Source organism: Paroedura picta, chromosome 12 (assembly GCF_049243985.1).
Source record: "Paroedura picta isolate Pp20150507F chromosome 12, Ppicta_v3.0, whole genome shotgun sequence".
Lineage (NCBI taxonomy): Eukaryota > Metazoa > Chordata > Lepidosauria > Squamata > Gekkonidae > Paroedura > Paroedura picta.
In genome coordinates, this window is record NC_135380.1 from 4,251,200 (window position 1) to 4,270,907 (window position 19,708).

General features: G+C 49.3%; 1 protein-coding gene across 1 annotated transcript in view; it reads left to right on the top strand.

Annotated features, from left to right (window-relative positions):
* Positions 1 to 19,562: 19,562 nt before the first annotated feature.
* The window catches only part of POU2F3 (POU class 2 homeobox 3), a 53,854-nt gene continuing 53,708 nt past the window's right edge, over positions 19,563 to 19,708 (top strand). Inside the window, exon 1 of the mRNA XM_077305454.1 lies at positions 19,563 to 19,641. The gene's annotated coding sequence lies outside the window, so the exon portion shown is untranslated. The remainder of the gene's footprint in view (positions 19,642 to 19,708) is intronic.

A 19,708-nucleotide genomic window follows, 5' to 3' on the forward strand; every position in this document is an offset into this window, starting at 1 on the left:
ATTTCAGTTTTGGAAAGGCCCGGGAAAAGTGCTTGGAGCTGTCGGTTCACTTTTACCTGTTTGCTCTGTTGTCCTCCCATTTCATGGGCAGATGTGACCGTGGGCGATATCTAGAACAAGGAACATGAGATTGGATTCAGTCGGGGAATTGACAGCTCCAGCGGCAGAAGAGGGAGGCAGCTGTAGGACACACAGAAAGCTGCCACAGCCTGGGAGTCAGGACCATTGACCCAGCAACCGTTCCACCCTCTTGCCTGAGGACCTGCAATTGAGTTAGGGAAAACTTGGTCTCCGTTCCCCATTCTCCTTTTCCAAGTGACCTCGGGCCAGCGACACACTTTCCACCTAGCCTACCTCGCAGGGGTGGTTGTGAGGATAAAAGACAGGAGGGAAAAGATTTGATATAGGAATAATGAACTTTATTTAGATTTTTTAGCTGCCTTAAGCTCTGCAAAATAAAATGCTGGCCAACAAAACGTTTCAGTGAAAACAAAATAAAATGGTTTGGGGTATAAATGGGAAATTATTATATTTTGGGGCCATCAAGTCATAGCTGAGTCTCCCACTCAGGTACTAACCAGAGATGACCTTGCTTAGCTTCCAAGGGCTAGCCAGCCTCAGCCATCCCCAGAGCTATAAATGAAGTTAAAAAGTGTTTTCTCTTTGTACATGCTCAGGAGCTCTTGCATAGAGGGGAAAGGGGGTATTCTGGAGCTAAGCCTTGGCTAAGTCTTCTACTATGGGGGTCCCACCTGCTAGAAAGGAAAGAGTCTCTCATAAACATAACAAAGTGGTCTCAGGGAAATGCATCCAGTGTCAATACAAAAAGCTCTTTCCTCAAGCGGATGAGGAACGGAGGTGCTCACTTTGGTCTCTCAAGATAAGTTGCTTCTGCCTCTTACCCCAGAACCAACCCAGGCAGAGAGAGGAGCAACCGTGGAAGGAACTTCTACCCCCTGGTTCTTCTGCTGCCTCTTCCCTGGGGTTGAGAAACAGATCTGTCTCTTCTCTTGTCCTGCCAAACAAATCTAAAGCCAAACAGGAGCTCAGAGGCAGACGGACACGGAGGGGCAAAGGCAGGTTGGCTAGTTTCCATTTGGAGAAAGGTCTTGTAGCCAGAGCTGAAACTTGTGTTTGATCTGTTCAAGAAGAAGAGGGCCTTGGGGCATGCGCCGAGTGATTTTTCTCCCGCTACCAAATTTAACATCCTTTAGTCTGTATGAACATACATTTGGGGAGGGGAGGACCAATCGCCACTCTGGGATCAGGAAGTGAATTTCTTCCAGGAAAAACTGGCCAGGGATTCTGGTTTGGTGGGGGCATCATCTGGGCATGGAATGTAGACCAACTGGAGCGCGTCCAGAGGAGGGCAACAAAGATGGTGAGGGGTTTGGAGACCAAGAGGTAGGAGGAAAGGTTCGGGGAGCTTGGTCTGTTGAACCTGGAGAGGAGACGACTGAGAGGGGATCTGATCACCATCTTCAAGTATTTAAACGGCTGCCATGGAGAGGATGGAGCAGAGCGGTTTCTCAGTGGAACAGGCTTCCTCGGGAGGTGGTGGGTTCTCCATCTTTTGAAATTTTTAAACAGAGGCTGGACAGCCATCTGACGGAGAGGCTGATTTTTTGCAGGCTCAAGGGGGTGGCAGGTGACAGTGGATGAGCGAGAGGGTTGTGAGTGTCCTGCATAGTGCAGGGGGTTGGACTAGATGACCCAGGAGGTACCTTCCAACTCTATGATTCTATGAATTGTGGTCCCTGTGGGTGGCCATGTAGTAGTGAATTCCCTGCATTCCACGGGGGTGGACTAGATGACCCAGGAGGTTCCTTCCATCGCTGTGATTCTAGGATTCCCCCTGCTGCCCATCATCACTGTGTGTTCCAGACCCTGACCCACCTGAGAGACTGAGGGCTGTCCCAATGCGGCATGCCCCACATACTTTATCACCCATCATGCATCATGCTTTACTCCCCATTCAAAACCACAAATTCAGAGAGCAAACAGAGCATGCCTCACATGCACAGGTGGCTTAATGTTGCATGCCAGGACTTACGCATTCAGCGGTGGGCCACTCCCCCTTCTATTTATCAGTTTTTCAGATCCACTTATACTCTGCCCACGGAGGACAGCATTACCTGCCATTTCCCCCACTAAAAACATGGTCTAGCGTCATTAGCGATGCTTCCAAGGAAAGGGGATGGGGTGTGCTTTGGTAAGGTGTCATGTGTAAAGTGGCATAGTGGTTAAAGAGCAGCAGTCTCTACTCTGGAGATTCCTCACTCCTCCCCCTGCAGCCAGCTGGGTGACCTCAGGCCAGGCACAGTTTTCTTAGAGCTGTTCTCCCAGAGCAGTTCTCTCAGAACTTTCTCTCAGAACTTTCTCAGGGTGTCTGTTGTGGGGGAAGGAAGGGAAAGGTATTTCTAAACCATTTTGAGACTCCTTCAGATAGGGGAAAGCTGGGTATAAAAACCAGCTTTTCTTCTTCTTGGGTGGTTTTCTTGGGGTTTGCCTGGCTTTTTGATGGGTTGCTTAATTTACTATCTGAAGATCAAGAACTTTAATAGAGTTGTCTTCCTACTTGAGATGTGACACATTCATATCTACAGGTACCAATTCCGCCTGCTTGTTTGTAAGTTTGTTTGTTGGCTAATTTACTTCCTCCTCAATGGTGACCCCAGTGACTTACATCCACTCTCCTCCATTTGTTCTCTCACAACAACCCTGCCAGGGAGGTTGGGCTGAGAGTCTGTGGCTGACCCATGGCCACCTAGCAAGCTTCCAGGGAAGAGTTGGGATCTGAACTCGGGTCTTTCAGATCATCCTCTTACATCTTTCTCCTTCCCTCTGTTTTCTCCTCACAACAACCCTGTGAAGTGGGTCGGCTGAGAGTACGGGACTGGCCCGAAGTCACCCAGTGAGCGTCCCTGGCAGAGCGAGGGCTTGAATTAAGTACCTAAAAGGTTAAGAAAATATAAATACCTAGTCCCCAAGATTCTTTAAGTCAAATTTAAAATTAATGGATATTAACCGGTATACAAAAATGCAAATGTATTTATTGCAAAGCAAATTGAAAATAGATATTGTTCCTCTTGAGAACCAGTGTGGTGGAATGGTTAAGAGCAGTGGCCTCTAATCCGGCGAGCCGGGCTTGATTCCCCGCACCTCCTCCACAGCTGGGGAGCCTTTTAAATACTTGACTTGAACCTTGGTCCCCCATGTCCCAGTCACACACACTCCAAAAGGCACCCATGGACTCAAACTTTGTTCTTAGTATATCATAGTTTAGGGCAGCGGTAGTCAACCTGTGGTCCTCCTGATGTCCATGGACTACAATTCCCATGAGCCCCTGCCAGCATTTGCTGGCAGGGGCTCATGGGAATTGTAGTCCATGGACATCTGGAGGACCACAGGTTGACTACCCCTGGTTTGGGGCCTGGGCAGGACTTCTTCTGACCCTGCTAATTATACAACGTGGAACTGATCTCTATTCACGGGTCTCTTTCTTTCTCCAATTCCTAGCCTGCATGCTAACGGGCAGCCTTCTGAGGTCCGCCCTGCCACTCAAAGGGCAGGGGATGGTGGTTCTTGGAAGCACTGACACTCACAAAGAGACCTGGGTTCAAATCTCCGCTGGGACTTGAAGCTCACACTGGGCCTGTGACTTTTTCCCAACCTGACCAACTTCTCGGGTGGCCAGCTTCCAGGCGGTACCTGGAGATCTTCCCGAATTCCAACCCATCTCCAGATGAGATAAGGCAGTCTGCCTTGATCTGCAGATTGGGAAATACCTGGAGATTTAGGAGGGGGTGAAGCCAGGGGAGGGCAGGGAGGGGCAGGGCATGCTATACCAATGGGGTCCCCTCCCCCTCCCTGCCCTCCCCTGGCTTCACCCCCTCCTAAATCTCCAGGTGTTTCCCAATCCAGAGTTGTTGGGAGGCTGCAGTGGGAGAGCCATGCCTCTTGTTCTGCTCTCCTTGGAAGAGAAGCATGGTTTAAAACACACAGACATGACAGATAAGACATATGGAATGAATTAGAGAGCCTCAAGACACCGGATGCACTTTAGGGTCCTGGGAGGCATCATTATCTTGCACAAACCGGCTGGCCGGCTGTTGAGGGCGGAAAGGGATACACCACAAAGTGGCCAAACGGGCTGGCTTCGTCGTGGTAGACAGCTATATAGTTGTGCTTTCCGCTGCATGACTGCTTCAGGGCCGGCTCAGTCCGTTTGTCCTCCTTGGGACGAGGAGCCAAGGGCTCTCCTACCAGACTTTCAGCCGGACCGTTAGCACTGCTAGCTCCAGATCATGAAATTCCTGGAGGTTATGGGGGCAGAATAGGGATGCCAGCCTCTAGGCTTGGCCAGGGGATCCCCCAGGAAGCTCATCTCCAGACTGCAAAGAGCAGTCTACCTAAACAAAATGGGTGTTTTGGGGAGTGGCCGTTCTGCCGTTGCATCCCACTGAGGCCCCTTTCCTCCCCATGTTCTACCTCCACATCTCTAGGAGTTTCCCAACCTGCCAGAAACTTGCAGTGTCTAAAATGTTTTGTATGCACATTATCTTGGAATCCTCCACAATAACCCTGTAAGGTAGGCCAATATGCTTACCTCCAAGTGAGTTTGGCATCGATATGAGGGACACCCCACCCCGGGCCAGCACTTATCCTCCTAGCCAGGATCAGAATTCAGATCAGTAGTTTTTGGCGATCTTTATTGTACTTTAGAATGACCCCCCCTGAGTTGCCATCCTCCAGGTGGCACCTGGAGATCCCCAGGAATTTTCTTTGACTGGGGAGTGAATTTTTCTTGCACTGTCCAGCTGCAGGGAGGATGTTGTGTGGGAAACCTGGAAGGTGAAACCGGCTCCGTGTGGCAATGAAACCAGCTGGCTTATGCAATTGCTTGGAGGCCCGATCCGTGGCTCGCTCGGGTTCACTTGATGAAGCCAGCCCAGGTGGCTTCACAAGGCATTCGGGCTCCGGCAGAGACAGCCGGGGAAATTCTGACCTTCGGCAAAACAAATAAGTTTCCCACCAATGTCACGTGGCAGAAGTAGGAACTAGGGTTGTGCGTGGCGGCGTCTGAATCCTCCTGGAACGGCCGATTCGGCCGCCGTTGTGCACAACCCGAGTAGAAACCACCTTTCCAGGGGATTTTGGCTACTGCCAAATCTGTTTCCTAAGCCACACGGCCAGCAAAGCAAGCCCCTGGGCTTGAAAGTGTCGAGTCTGAAGATGTTTTTCACACCATGAATCCTACGAGGGGAGGCTGGATCGGCGCCATAGGATGCCCCTGTTACTCTAGTCCAGGCGTAGTCAAACTGCGGCCCTCCAGATGTCCGTGGACTACAATTCCCAGGAGCCCCTGCCAGCTTTTGCTGGCAGGGGCTCCTGGGAATTGTAGTCCACAGACATCTGGAGGGGCGCAGTTTGACTACCCCTGCTCTAGTCTCTGCAATACGCCGATGGTTCTTTGATGTTTCATCCAATTTAATTACAACTGGCAGGCTGGCAATAGAGGAGGAATCCCTGCCAAGGCGGCGTGTTCTGCAGCAGGGCCAGGCCGTTCGGAGAGCATGCAATTGCCGGAGCCCACAAGTGCAGTGGCTGGGTTTCAAGCTTGCTCGTTTATACGAATCGCCCCTCAGCACTGCGAGGTACGCGCGATCCACAGTCCTGTGCAAATTGCCCCGCAGAGTCACGGGCCGTTAGAGGACCGGGTAGGTCATCCCTTTTTCAAAAGTCTTGTGACTTCTGGAAAACTAATGAACCAAAACCAATGGGATGAAATTAATTCAAAAGGAATTCCGACTCAACAACCAGAAGAAGTTCCTGACAGAGTGGTTTCTCAGTGGAACAGGCTTCCTCGGGAGGTGGTGGGTTCTCCATCTTTGGAGATTTTGAAACAGAGGCTGGATAACCATCTGACGGAGAGGCTGATTCTGTGAAGGCAAAGGGGGTGGCAGGTGACAGTGGATGAGCGAGAGGGGTGTGAGTGTCCTGCATAGTGCAGGGGGCTGGACTAGATGACCCACAAGGTCCTTTCTATTATTCTATGACTCTCTGAATTTTTAGCGGTAGATGCTTTTGTGTTAGATATCATGTGCACAGAATGAGCGCCAGCAAAATGCAGTAGAGCATTGGCCTGCAGTCTGGAGAAGCCGGGTCTGAATCCCCGTTCTGCAGTAGAAGCTTTCTGGGTAACCTTGACAGTCCCTCCCTTTCAGCCTAAGTTACCTTACAGGGCTGTGGTGAGGACAGAGGGGGGAAAGAGGAGAACCAGGCATGCTGCCCTGAGTCCCTTGGTGGAAGAGAGGGATACAAATGAAATCAATAAATGCCTGCCAGGCACGGAAGTTAGGGAGAACTGATTAGCAAGCCAGGAACTCCCGCCTCATCCTGTCTGAGAGATCATAATCAGAGTAGCAGTTCTCATTGATAGTTCTGGTCCTGTATTGGTATGGCTGCCCTTTTGTTATTTCTTTATCGGATGGCGGGTGTTATGGCGTCAGGAAATCCGAGGATTTGCCAGTTTGCCATGGCCTGCCTCCCCATCACAACCCTTAGTGTTCCAGTCCTGGCCTGACCCAGGCAGAGCCTTTCATGAGACTGGCAGGAGTATGAAGGTCAACTCACCTGTATTGATTCAGGTTGGTCGCCGGGTTGGTCTGAAGCAACAGAGCAAAGTTGAAGTCCAGGGGCTCCTTGAGGACCAGCCAAGGTTTATTCAAGATATGTTCCTTCTCCTGTCCCATCTCTCTTCACCCTGGAAATAAGTTGGAGAAGAAGAAGAGGTGGTTCATATATGCCGCTTTTCTCTACTTGAAGGAGTCTCAAAGCAGCATACTGTCACCTTCCCTTTCCTCTCCCCACAACAGACACCCTGCGAGGTGCGTGAGGCTGAGAGAGCCCTGATATTACGGAAGAAGAAGAAGAGCTGGTTCTTCTATGCCGCTTTTCTCTACCTGGAGGAATCTCAAAGGGGCTTCCAGTTGCGTTCCCTTTCCTCTCCCCACACCAGACAGGAAGTGAGGCTGAGAGAGCTTTTACTTTGGCAAGGTATATGGTGTTACCTTCTGGGAAGTATAAACAGATACCCTGTTATAGAAGACTATGTCCTTGTAACTCGGGACAAATAGAAGATTTAGCAAGTTTAAGGCCAAGTTTATTCTTCCTTTGGTGATAGGAATGCCAAGGCCAATGGCTGCCAACCACACAGCCATAATTAACAAACTACTGTCAGTCAAATCACCAGGAATCAGAAGCCAGTTTCTGTCTTAGAGTTCTTAGAGTTCGTGGAACTAGCTGGGTGCGCCTTGTGAACTAAGAATCTGTTCCACACAATATATTTCTGGTAAGGCCTTGGAGGAGAAGCGTGTCTCATGGCTTAAATGCCACTCAGTGTTTAACACCCACTCTGGATAGCTGTCCCGCCCCTGAGTGCCTCCTCCTCCAACCGGCTTGCCTGTCTGTCCAGCGGCCAGCCAATCGCCTTCCGTCCCCCATTCCCGACCAGCCCCTCTTCCTTCCACTTCCCCCTGAGGCTTGGAGGCTGCAGATCCCTGCCACATGAGAGCTGCCCCTGCTGGTGATTTCCATAACAGCTGCCTGCAGCCTTTCCAGGTCCTGGGGGGAGGCAATCTGCAGAGTTCTTCCACCCCATCCCCCTAATCTAATGCCCGTTATATTCCTGAATGCAACAGGCTTGGCGCCTAGTTTATTTATATCTGTTGTCAGATCTATTAAATTGGGCAAGTTCAGGTTTTAGATATTTTCCAGAAAAGTTTAGATTTCAGTTTTAACATGCTTTCTATTGTTAAACCATTAATCTGTTTTTAAACCATTTGTTTTTCCTCGGTATTACGCCGTAATTTATAACAGGTATCTGTTGTATTCTCCTTCTCCTGTATTACTTTGGTGTATTTCGTCTTTTCTTCTCATTGCTCTGGTGTAATCCCATAATAAACTTGCTGCTACTACTACTTCAAGATATGAGCTTTTGTGTGCATGCACAATTCTAGATATCTCCAGATATGTACATGTCAACAAAGTTTACGTCCAATGGTCCCTTTAAGCACCAAAAGGCTTATCTGGAATAAAACTTCATTGGTCTGAAAGGTGCCACTGGGCTCAAACTTTGTTCACATGACTACATTTCACTGTGGTTACTCTTTTTGCCTTGGATACAAAATCTGTCTCCTTCTTTCAGGTCTCTTTGTCAGCCTTGATTCCTTAAGCCTTGAAGCTTCTGTCCTTCTCCAAGGCCTTCTGGCCTCCTTGTGCACATCCTATGGAAAAATGGCACCGTTGTCTTTTGTTTTTGCACAAATGACCATTAAACAATGCAACCTTTGCAGGGTTCCAAGCAATGTCTCTTTAACAGGGACAACTCACCTGGCCAGACCGCAGAGAACAGGCATGGAGCATTATAAAAGTGTTATTAACTGATGCAAATTGCCTTCCAGTACCAAAAAAAAGAAAAAAGAAAAAAAAAGAAAAGCGGAATTGGCTACTGGAAGCTTATGCAAATTGCTTTTAAAAACATTTCTCCCTCCCAATTAGGTTATAAAGAGTTAAGAGTGCTTTTGCCACAGGGAGGGGGTACCCAGGTCTATTTAAATGCTCTTTCCCTTCTTGATTCTTTGCTTGGCCTCTCTTAATGCAAAGAGTTATGGGAGCACCGCGAGAAGGAACACAGGACTCCAAATTAATTGCCGGCTCACTCTGGTGAAGACTTGGGGTCCTGAACTGTGGTGACAGGGACTGTCATTCTCCGGGTAAATTGTTCAAAATTCTAAGCAAAAATGCCGACCGGTTGGCAAAATGTTTTTGGATAAAGGGAAGGAGGTTGGTTGGTTTGCTTGGCAGGCTGGAAATCAAAATGTAACGGAAATAATCTAGGAAAAGATGAGCAAACGGCGAATGGGAGATCTCTTCCATTATTCTGGCTTCTTTGTTGTTCAGCAGTAACGAGGTTGAGTCCTGAGCTGAAAGGTCCTTTGATCCAATACTGTCCTGGGGGAATGACTTCAGGCATCCAGTTCTTTCCCCGTCATGGCTTCTAATATTAGTGAATAACACCGGCCATTCACAGGCCCAATGAGGCGAAAGGGCTGGATAATTTAGGGAAACCCTGTACGAGACAAAACGTTCGGGCAGAATTCGACTGGCCTACTGTGCAAGGCAGTTCTAAGAATTGTTGAGAGGAGGGCTATGCATGTGCAGATTGTTAGAACAGAGGTATTATGCAGCCACCATTTCCTACTAGATCTTTTTTCAGTGACCGAGGGAGGGTGGGCAAGAGCCAACTTTAGCAATCCTGTAAAGCTTTGCTTTCCCCACCGGTGAGTCCGAGTGGATCGCAAAGCCCTTGAGTGTGGGGTCCTAGCCTTGTGCAGTGTGATTCATGCATCCTAATTTGGGTAGGCTCACCATCTCCGGTAAATTGAACCACGGCTGGGCAGCAACTAGACATTAGTCGACATTGGCCTTCCTGGCTGTGAATTTGGTCGGGGGGATAGGGGACGGGGGTTAAGAGGAAGGTGGAATTACGTAGCGGTCCTTTTCCCGGCTCCAACTTCAAGAGGGAAAGATCTTCAAGAAAGACCTTGGCCTTTCCTTTTGGTTTCTGCTTTCCACATCTCCTTCCTTCCTTCCTGAGCTGCAGCCTGGGAGATGACTTAAGAAGACACCGGGGAGGACTCAAACGGAGCGGAAGGGAGCGGAAGAGAGCGGAGAGTCCCAGGCAGCGGGAGGAACGGCCTGCTGCCTGAATGCATGAATATTCCACAGTGTGGCCGTGTAGGAACTGGGAATTTGAAAGTCTGATGGCTTATTAGAATAGCACGCTCACTGAGGCTGTTGAGTGGAAGACACATGGGCCGGAGATTGTGACCTGCTATTAAAACCAGCGTGTGTCTCGCTTTCAGATCTCAAGATGAGCGGCGACGTAGCAGACTCCGCAGAAGCGCACAATGACGGCAGTCATGCAGAGCCTGGTAAGAGCAGGCTGATGGTCTGGGTGTCGTTTTCCCGGCACCCGCAAATTGGCTCCGAGAGGACATTTGCTGGAGAGAGGTTGAAGAGTGGGCAGGAAGCCCGCTGTGGCTGTCCTCGCCACACTGGATTGCGAGCAGTTTGTGTCCAAAGTGCAGAGTGGATTCTGGAGAGAAGGAGAGGGCACTCAAGAAAGACGTACAGGTTCTAGTGAATGACATCTCTTTCCCTTTGGGCAGAGGGACAGTCTTGAGCAGGGGTAGTCAAACTGCGGCCCTCCAGATGTCCATGGACTACAATTCCCTGGAAGTCCTAGCTGTGATGCTTTTGCTGTTTGCCATCTTAACATGTCAGAGACCTCTAGACAGGTGAGATCATCCTGACACTTTAAAAGTGTGCTAATAGGGCTCAAATTAGTCCTTCCCTTCGCTCCAGAAACCAAGAACTGGGGGAAAACCCTTGTGGGTTATTAAGTTCAAAGGTATTTTTATTGCATGGCTGTTTCTCCCTACAGACGTGAAGTTTCCATAGCCGCTTGGACGGGGGGGGGGGGGGGGTAAAATATTTTGCTGTCTAAACCAAAAGCTAGGTGCTAGCGATGGTTCTCCGTGGAACTTGCACAGAGAATTCCGATAGATTCAAATGAGTAGCTGTATTGGTCTGAAGTAGCACAATAAAATCAGAATCCAGTAGCAAGCACTCGAAAGCTCACGCCTTGAATAAATCTTTGTTGGTCTTAAAGTTGCTCATGGACTCTGAGAGAATTCCAAGACAGGATTAGCTCACTTTTGTGTTTCATGAGTGCCAAAAAGTCACAGATTGTGCGGAATAGCAAGTATCTGTTACTTATATATAATTGATCAGAAAAGTCATGCATCTGACTTTTGCTGGATTTGCTGTGCGTTTGTCCAGGATGGTTGTGATGTTTCCATGCAGTCTGCGTGACACCTGCATAGTTGCTGTTTTAAAAAATGCAAATCCATATGTGTCTTTCAGTCTGACATCATGCATGTTATAAATTTCCTCCATCGAATGTACCTCATGAACAAACATAAGTTTGCAAGCTTTTGGATTCTTTGGTATTCTCAAGCACTATACAACCCAAGCTGCAGTGCAACAGTGGTCCACAGAGTCTATCAGTTAAAACTATTTTTTGGCAGAATGGAATGAGGAGAAAGAAATCTCTCTGGGGGTAGGCAGTGTTCAAAATAATGCCTTTTCGTTATCAGGGCATCTAAGCACCTGCTGTGGCCCACCTCGAGCCTGTCAGGAAAGGTGGGAAATTAATAATAATAATAATAATAATAATAATAATAATACAACTTCTTCCACGTTAAAATGCTCAGCCCACAGAAAACCCCATGACTCCCAAAAAGAATATTGCCTCCTTTTTATTACTTATGGAAAGCTTATTCTTGAGCTGCTAATGAGGGTGGCATATAAATTAAATAAATATCAATAAAATAAATAAATATTCTTCTTGGGCTTCATAATATTATTCCCAATCACCCACTGCAAAGATTACTATCAAATCATTGATTTCCAAGCTGCAGAGATAAGTTACTCTGGAGAAAAAGGCTGCTTTGAAGGGTGGATGCTTTGGCATTATACCCCGCTGTGTCCCCTCCCCTTTCTAAACCGCACCCTCATCCAGCTACACCCCTCCTACCTACCACAAACTATGTGTGCTCAGGCCTGAGAGCCTTCTTTAGGTACAGAATGGGACAAAAGTGTGCTACATTAGTCCCTGTGATTGTCCAGCAGTTTTGAAGCCTCTGGATTGGCCAGGTCTCATACAAACACTCGAAACCGGGCTTGCTCCAAATGCAGGCAACAGAGCAGAGTGTGATGGTCACCATATGCCAGTCTCTACTTCAGGGACCCTGGAGCAGGTATAGACTCATAGAACCCTAGAGCTGGAAGGAGCCGTCCAGTCCAACCCACTGCTCAGTGCAGGATCAGCCTCGAGCATCTGGAATGAGTATCTGTCCAGCCACTGCTTGAAGACGGCCAGTAAGGAGGAGCTCCCCGCCTCCTGAGGCAGTCGATTCCCCTGCTGAAACTGAACTACTCCAATTGTGAAAAAAGGATTTCCTGCTCTCTAGCCAATATCATTCTACACTTAATGTCAAGCCGTGACTGCAAGTCCTCTCCTCTGCTGCCCACAGGAACCTTTCCCTGCCCTCCTCTAAGTGACCACCTTCCAAAGACTCCAACAGGGCCATCCTGTCCCCTCTCAGGCTGAACATTCCCAAGTCCCTCGGCCTCTCCTCATGGGCCCTGGATCATTCTCGCCGCTCTCCTCTGAACCCTCTCAAATGTGTCCCCTCAGAGATGGCTGCCCATGACTGACTCTCTCCTGTAACACACAATGGCTTCTCCCCACCAACTGAAAGATTCCACGTCTCCTCTTCCGGCGGTCATGCTTCGTACTTGTGTGCCTGGTGTGAGTTTCCAAAGAAAGCCATGTCAGCCTGTTAATAAATAACAAGGACGTTGTTTCCCCGGAACTTCCTGGAAAGGGTTCCCCACCACCACCGCCACCCTTAATCTCTTTTGGGAAATGAAGTATTAAACGTTCCATGTTTCGACACCTGCCGTCTTCCTGAAAGACACCATGATTGGAAACACATCCCCCTTAGAGGAGCCTACGAAGCATTACCGCAGCCCTCGACATTAATGGGAATCATTACCTCGGGGCTAGGCAGAAAAGAACAACGGGGCTGACGGGAATCCATCTACAAGGGCTCCAAAGCTGCCCTACATTCCAAGGCAGGGCCCTGTGAATCCTCCTGGAACGCCCTCACTCTGAATTGGCTTCCTTTGCCCCGACTCATGTCCTGTTTGTATTTACCCATTGACTTGGGCTTCTGTAACTTCGCCGCTGCATGCAACCTCAGAGTGGATGACCGCATCACAGAGGACTCCCACCTTTGTGCTGGGGGATTCCTTGAGATTTGAGGGTGGTACCTAGGGAGGGCAAGGTTTGGGAGAGAAACAACCTCAGCGGAGTTTACGGAGGAGATACTCCTGTAGACACCGGGCGGGTTTGCTGCAGGGAAATCAGTTCGCATGGAGAAAAGAGCAGCTTGGCCTCTCTGGTGCTGCATCTAGGGTTGCCAATTCCAGGCTAGTAAATTCCTTTTGCATTACAGCTTCTCTACAGACTATAGAGATAGTTTCCCTGGAAGATGGAATTGTGGATCCTGGGAAGGGGCCTGGGGTGGGGAGGAACCTCCATGGGGTGCAGTTCCCCAGATTCCACCCTCCAAAGCAAACAGGAAACTGGCACCTGTAGTTTGCTACTTTGGGAAACCTCCAGGCCAAAGCAGAGGCTGGGAACCCCAGTTCTATGAGTCTGATCTCTCTCTCTCTCTGCCCTCTCCAGGAACTGCCCACAAATTTCCAAGAATATCCCAACTGTTTCCCCTGCAGGGGAAGCCTTGAGTTTGGGCCAACTGAGCTATAAAGTTGCCAGCCCCCCGCCCACTCCCCACTTCTAATGGGCTGTGGGGTAGTAAGTTTGCCAGCTCCTGGTTAGGAAGGTGCTAGAGATTTGGGAGTGGGGCCTGAGAAGATCAGGGATCTCACGGGGGTACAATGCCACGGATCCCACCATCCAGAGTATCCAGGGCAACTGAGCTCTGGAGATCAGTTGAAATGCTGAGGCATCCCCAGATCCCACCTGGAGGTTGGCATCTCTGCTGAGCTGGGCAACGGGCAACTGGGCTAGAGCAAGAGAGACACACGGAGGGGTAGCCCGACTCCTCTCCTCGGCCAGCCTCTGCCCAGGTGTGCAGCCCGGTCCTGCTCTTGGGGCCACCTGCGCAAGTAGGTTAGCTCACAAAGACACCAGAGAGAGCTCGTTGGAAGCTCGGCTGCTGGAACTCTTTCATCAGGAATCATTTCAAAGCCCAATTTAATTAAATCCCAAGCCCTGGACACCCTCTTGAACGGGTGTCAAGCACGTCTTTAAAGCTAGCCACCTGCCAGAGGTATTTCAGCAAGTGGAAAGATTCCAAGGTGAGGTGTGTGTGTGTGGAGGGGGGGGGGTGCTGATCCAACCAGCTTTCTGTGCTCCAGGGGCTGGGAGGGAGAAGAGGTGCCAATCTAGCTGGTTGCTAAATGGGTCCAAAAACCTCAGTGGGGATAAGCCTTGTCTTGCAGCCGGCTGCTTGAAGGCCAGGACGGTTTTCTTCTAGCATCGGTGTGCAAAAAACCCGAATCTCTTCTTTTCAATTAAGTCAGACTAGATAGGCCACTGGTGTGATCCAGCAAAGGCTCTTCTGGTGTTCTTGTCAGGGGAAGGCCTCAGCCTCTCTGCCCTACTGTTGACCCTCCAGAGAAACTGGTTGGCCCCTGTGTGAGGAAGGAGGCTGGACTAGATGGACCACTGAACTGATCCAGGAAGGCTCTTCTGAAGTTCTTATGCTCTTAGATTACTTATGTATCTATTGAAAATATGGGGAGATGACATTATCTGGGCACAGAATTGGGGCCACTGAGTGGGCAGGTAGTTGGGAATTTCCTGCATTCTGTAGGGGGTTGGACTAGATGACCCCGGAGGCTCCATCCACCTCTATGATTTATACCTTGATTTTCTCCCAAACAACAGAAATCAAAGCATGCACATCAAAGCCCATGCAGAGCACAGTTGCCTGTTGAGAGTTAAAGAAGCAGAGCTTTCAGACCAAAGCTTATTGCTTCCTCTTGTCTCTTCCTTGAGTAATAAATCTGAGAACATCCAAACTTCTAATAGGAGTGTCCATTTGCATGACATGTTTTCCAAGGTTGCTGTCCATTGACGGCTTGATCCTTAGCAGGGATCCCCCTTTTAGAGAAGTGGATACAGGATGGAAGCCCTCAGGTTGCCAGCTCTGAGTTGGGAAATACCTGGAGATTTTGAGGGTAGAGCCGGAGAAGGGCAGGGTTTGAGAAGGGGTGGAACATCAACGGAGTAGACCGCCAGAGAATCCTCCTTCCAGCTGGGAAGGCCTTTGGCACATGCATGCCGGAGCCTACTCATAGCACATCTGGTTGTTGTTCTGTGCTGGACAGGAGGTGCTCTGGCATGTTCTTCCTCCCTCCTGGGAGGCGTAAGGCATGGGAGTGGACCGACAGAGATAAGGATACCGATTTATGCTCGGGAAGCTCCTAAAGATCTGGAGATGAAGTCTGTGTAAGTTGGGGATCTCAGAGGGTTACAAGGCCATAGAGGCCACCATCCAAAGCATCTCCAGGAGAACTAATCTCTGTAGTCTGCAGGTGCAATGTAATCCTGAGAGGGGGGGTGGGGGGGGTCCCAGGTCGCAACTGGAGTCTGACATTCCTTCAAGGTGTGAGTCTTCCTTTTCCACCTCTATTCTCTCCATTTTTCTTCTCTGTCTTCCTCTTCACCTGGTGCAACTCTCCATTCTCCCAGGCTGGGGGGAATGGAGAAAGAGCCAGCATCAGCCCTTCTGCCAAATGCTCAGATATTATTTAGGAGCAAGGGTGCGATGCCCCCACTTGGTGAATTGAACAGCCCTCTCCCCCTTCCACAGACCAGGGGAGACCCACCCACTGGTTTTCGGCCACCACCTCTTGCAGAAAACGGCTTGCAATGGGAGACCCTGCCGGTCTAGCCCCTCCTGATCTGATACGTGACGCTGTGTAGGCCCGAGACCTTATCTCTGTTTGTGCTCCGCAGAGCCTGGCTCTATCTGCCCCGATCAGAACAACAAGGCTCGCACCTCGCTGAGCAACTTCCCTTTGATATGGGGAAGCGAGGGGAAGGCCCCGCCCTCCTGGAACAAAAACATCAAGCAACCAAATGGGGAAGCACTTCAAAGGCAACTGCCAGTAACCACATGGCTGGAGGCACTGGGATCCTCTTCCCTCCCCGCCCTGTTCCACTGGGCAGGTGGGAAACTGTTGCAATCCTAGCCAGAACTGAAGAATCATAGAATCACAGAGTTGGGAAGGGACCTCCAGGGTCACCTGAGTGGAGGTGGGGGTCACCCACTGCCAAGCCTTGCTCCCTCCAGCCATTGATCAGTTGGTCCGTGGGGGGGAATGACCGGTAGCACACAGGACAGAAGCCCTCAGGTTGCCAGCTTGGGGCTGGGAAATACCTGGAGATTTTGAGGACTAGGCTGGGGTTGTGGGTGTTGTACAGGAAGTAATATCATCACACCTGTGGCCTGCTTGCACCCCACTAAGGTCCCTCCCCTCCCCAGGCTCTACCCCCAAATCTCATAGTTTCCCAACCTGGATCTGGCAACCTTACTCCTTACCCCTCCCCCCATAGGTATCCAGAGGGTACTGAGCAATCCTAAAAAAAACTCTACAGTTGAAATCTACGGCCTTATGCCCCACAAAAGACCCTCCCCTGTCCCAACCTCACCCTCCTCAGGATCCACCCTCCAAATCTTTCGGTGTTTCCCAACCTTAAGAACACGCCTCTAACTATGGGTATCTGTGATCTTTCAGCTGCTATGTTTATTGTTGCAATAATCCATCCTGCTTTGATTTTAAAATAGAAAAGGGTGATCATAAACCAGGTGGGTCTAGGGGTGCCAGCTCTGGGTTGGGAGACACTGGGAGACTTTGGGGGTGGAGTCTGGAGTCAGGGAGGATTTGGGGCCAGGAGGGACCTCAGTATACAATGATATGGAGTCCCCCCTCCAAAGCAGCCATTTTCTCCAGGGGAATCGATCTCTGTCGCCTGGAGATGAGCCGTGGGTGTCCTTCTAGGCCCGGGGTGAAGGCCTTTCCCCCGGCCCAAAAGGCCTCCTTCCCCCCCTCCCCCCTTTCTAGCTCCCGTTGTATTTAAAAGTACAACGGGCTTTAAATCTAGTCAACAATAATTCAACAGTGGTTCTGAATCTTAACAATATAACGGGAACGATAACTTAGATAGGCTCCCAGAGAGGTCAGACTGGTTTCTTCAAGCAAAGGTTGGATACACACTTTTCTTGGATGCTTTAGGATACTTAGGGCTGATCCTGCGTTGAACAGGGGGTTGGACTAGATGGCCTGTATGGCCCCTTCCAACTCTATGATTCTATGATTCTATGATGTCTGAAGGGGATCTATGGATGTTGTTGGGTTTGGTTGGTCAATCACTGCTTGTGCATTTATAACTGCGTGTGTATGATCTCAAGTGTTAGGTCCCCTTCATTTCTCCATTAGTTTCCTTCCTTCCTTTACAGCCTGCCATTCTCTGTGTAATCTGAGCCTCTGAAAGCATTATAATGCATACAACCAGCGCTATTATAGAAAAATGAACTGCCATAATACGATAAAGCAGAAATGAGATTGGAGAACAATGCGGATTAAATTATATTACATACAATTAAACCTCATCACCCATACCTCGAATAAGGGCTTGGGTGGAGGGAAACTCTGAAGCATGACCACTTTAACAGCTTGCACTAATAATAAAATCACTGGCACAAAACAAAATAGAACCAACCATTTTTCAGGGACAAGTACCAGCAGCTTGTTTATACTACGTTAGAAGATAAGAAACATCTTGCTGGATCAGGCTGTCTAGCACAGAAGCTGGTTTCTCACAGTGTCTAACTGGTTGCTCATGTACACTGCCTCTGAACATGGATGTTCCATTTAGCCATCATAACCATTAGCCATTTTAGACGGGTCCGCAATGAACTTGCCTAGTGCTTTTTAAAACAGCCCTGCAAGTGGCCATCTCTACATCCTGTGGCACTGAGTCTCGCTTATTTCATTTATACCCCACCTTTCTCCCCACTGGGATCCAAAATGGCTTACTTCTTTCTCCTCTCCTCCATTTTGTCCTCACAACAACCCTCTGAGGTAGGTTTGCATGGCGGATTGGAATTTGAACCTGGGGCTCCAAAATCATTGTCCAGTACCCGAACGACTGGACCACACTACATGTTTTTGGGAGAAGTGCTGTCATTTGGCTGACCAGAATTCACTAGCTGTAAACTTAATTGCACATCCCTCCAAGCTAGCATTCTGGGAGAGGATGGGGGGGGGGATCGCTCTGCCAGGCATTATTTTATAGAGCTCTCCACAGGCCAACATGTGTGCCTCTTCCAGAAAACTCTCTGGCTGGTTTCCTGGCTGCGTAGTAAGGCAAAAAAAAAAAAAATGTTGAGGACCTAGTAAACCTCCATTAGCCTAACATAATAATTGTCCTTTAATACCCCAGATCTTAAGGTGTCACCCATCGTAGGGTTGCCAGCCTCCCGGTGGGACCAGAAGATAACCTGCTATAGGGCTGATCTCCAGGCGACAGAGTTTAGTTCCCCTGGAGAAAATGGCTACTTGGAGGGTGGCTGTATAGCATTTGACCCCACTGTGGTTCCCTACCACCACCACCCTGCTCTCTCCAGCACCCATGCCCGAAATCTCCTGGAATTTCCCAACCTGGAGTAGGAACCCTAGCCAAGTCCCTGCTTCTCGTGCCCCCCTGCCTCCCCAAATTAGGCAGGTCACAACCTTGGAAAGGGTCTTTCCACTCATGGCACCAAAACATTGGCGCTCTTGACCCAAAGAGACTCACCTGTTCCGTTCCGGTGCCATCTGGTTCCAGTGGGTGAAAGCATTCTTGTTTCATCTGCGTTCCATCAGTGACCGCTCCTTCCTGCCCGGTCTTTTAATTGTGGTTTTGAGGTTTTGCAGGTGTCTTTTAGCTTTGTCTTTATGCTTAGTTTTAGTGGTCTTGTAAGGTGTATCTCTATTATGATCGGAGTGGAAAAGTAAGGTATAAATTTTGTAAGGTGGAAAGCGCTGATAATTTGCAGCTGACTTATGGCAGCCTCAGACGGATTTCAAGGCAAGGGATGCTCAGAGGCGGTTGGCCGTGGGCTAACTCCATGTTGCGACCCTGGATCCCCTTGGTGATCAACCCTCCTAGTATGAACCAGGCCCGATCCTGTTTTGTGAGATCAACCTAGCCGGGGCCATCCCGGTTGGTCAGAAGACAAAAATCTAAATATGCTAAAGAGCATGTAAATAAACGTTCAGGCCCAATATTCAGATATTTGAACAGTTCTTTACTTTGGTTGTATGTTGGCTTATTTGAACACTTTTGTACTTATTTAGATTTTGTGTACTTGTTAAAGGACAATTATTTCAGTAGGATTATACGGGGTCTTTGGTATCAAGTTTTCTTTTTTTTTGGCATACTATTTGGTTTTTGTCAGACTTTTCCCGTTTTTTCGGGATGTAATGCCACAAAGTCTACCTCCCAAGCATCTTTTTTGTCTCCAGTGGGGCTGATCTCTGCCGTCTGTAATTCCAGGAGATCCCCAGGTCCCACCTGGAGGTTGGCATCCCTGCTTCCCGGCCCCCTAAGCCAACGCAAACTCACTATCAACCCAGGCCTGGAACAAGGCCCGGGCAGCAGACTTTTGGAGCTGCCGTGGTTGCTATGGTGACGGGGCCTGCAGAGGATTTGCATAAAGTGAAAGATTTCCATAGCAGAGCCCGGAGTGGGGCCAGCCAAATTTCCCTACGGCCGGACTCCCCGGCAGGCGGTTGGGAGGGAGAGCGCAGAAGAGAGGGGCAGAATTTGAATTTCAAATGAGGGTGACCGAGGGGAGAAGAAGGTGGGGGACGGAGCCCAGGTGACAAAGGCTGAGCTTGACAAAGAATGATGAGCAAAATGCCCAGGTGTGTATTGAAGACCTGAATCACAGAATCACAGAATCATAGAGTTGGAAGGGCCCATAAAGGCCAT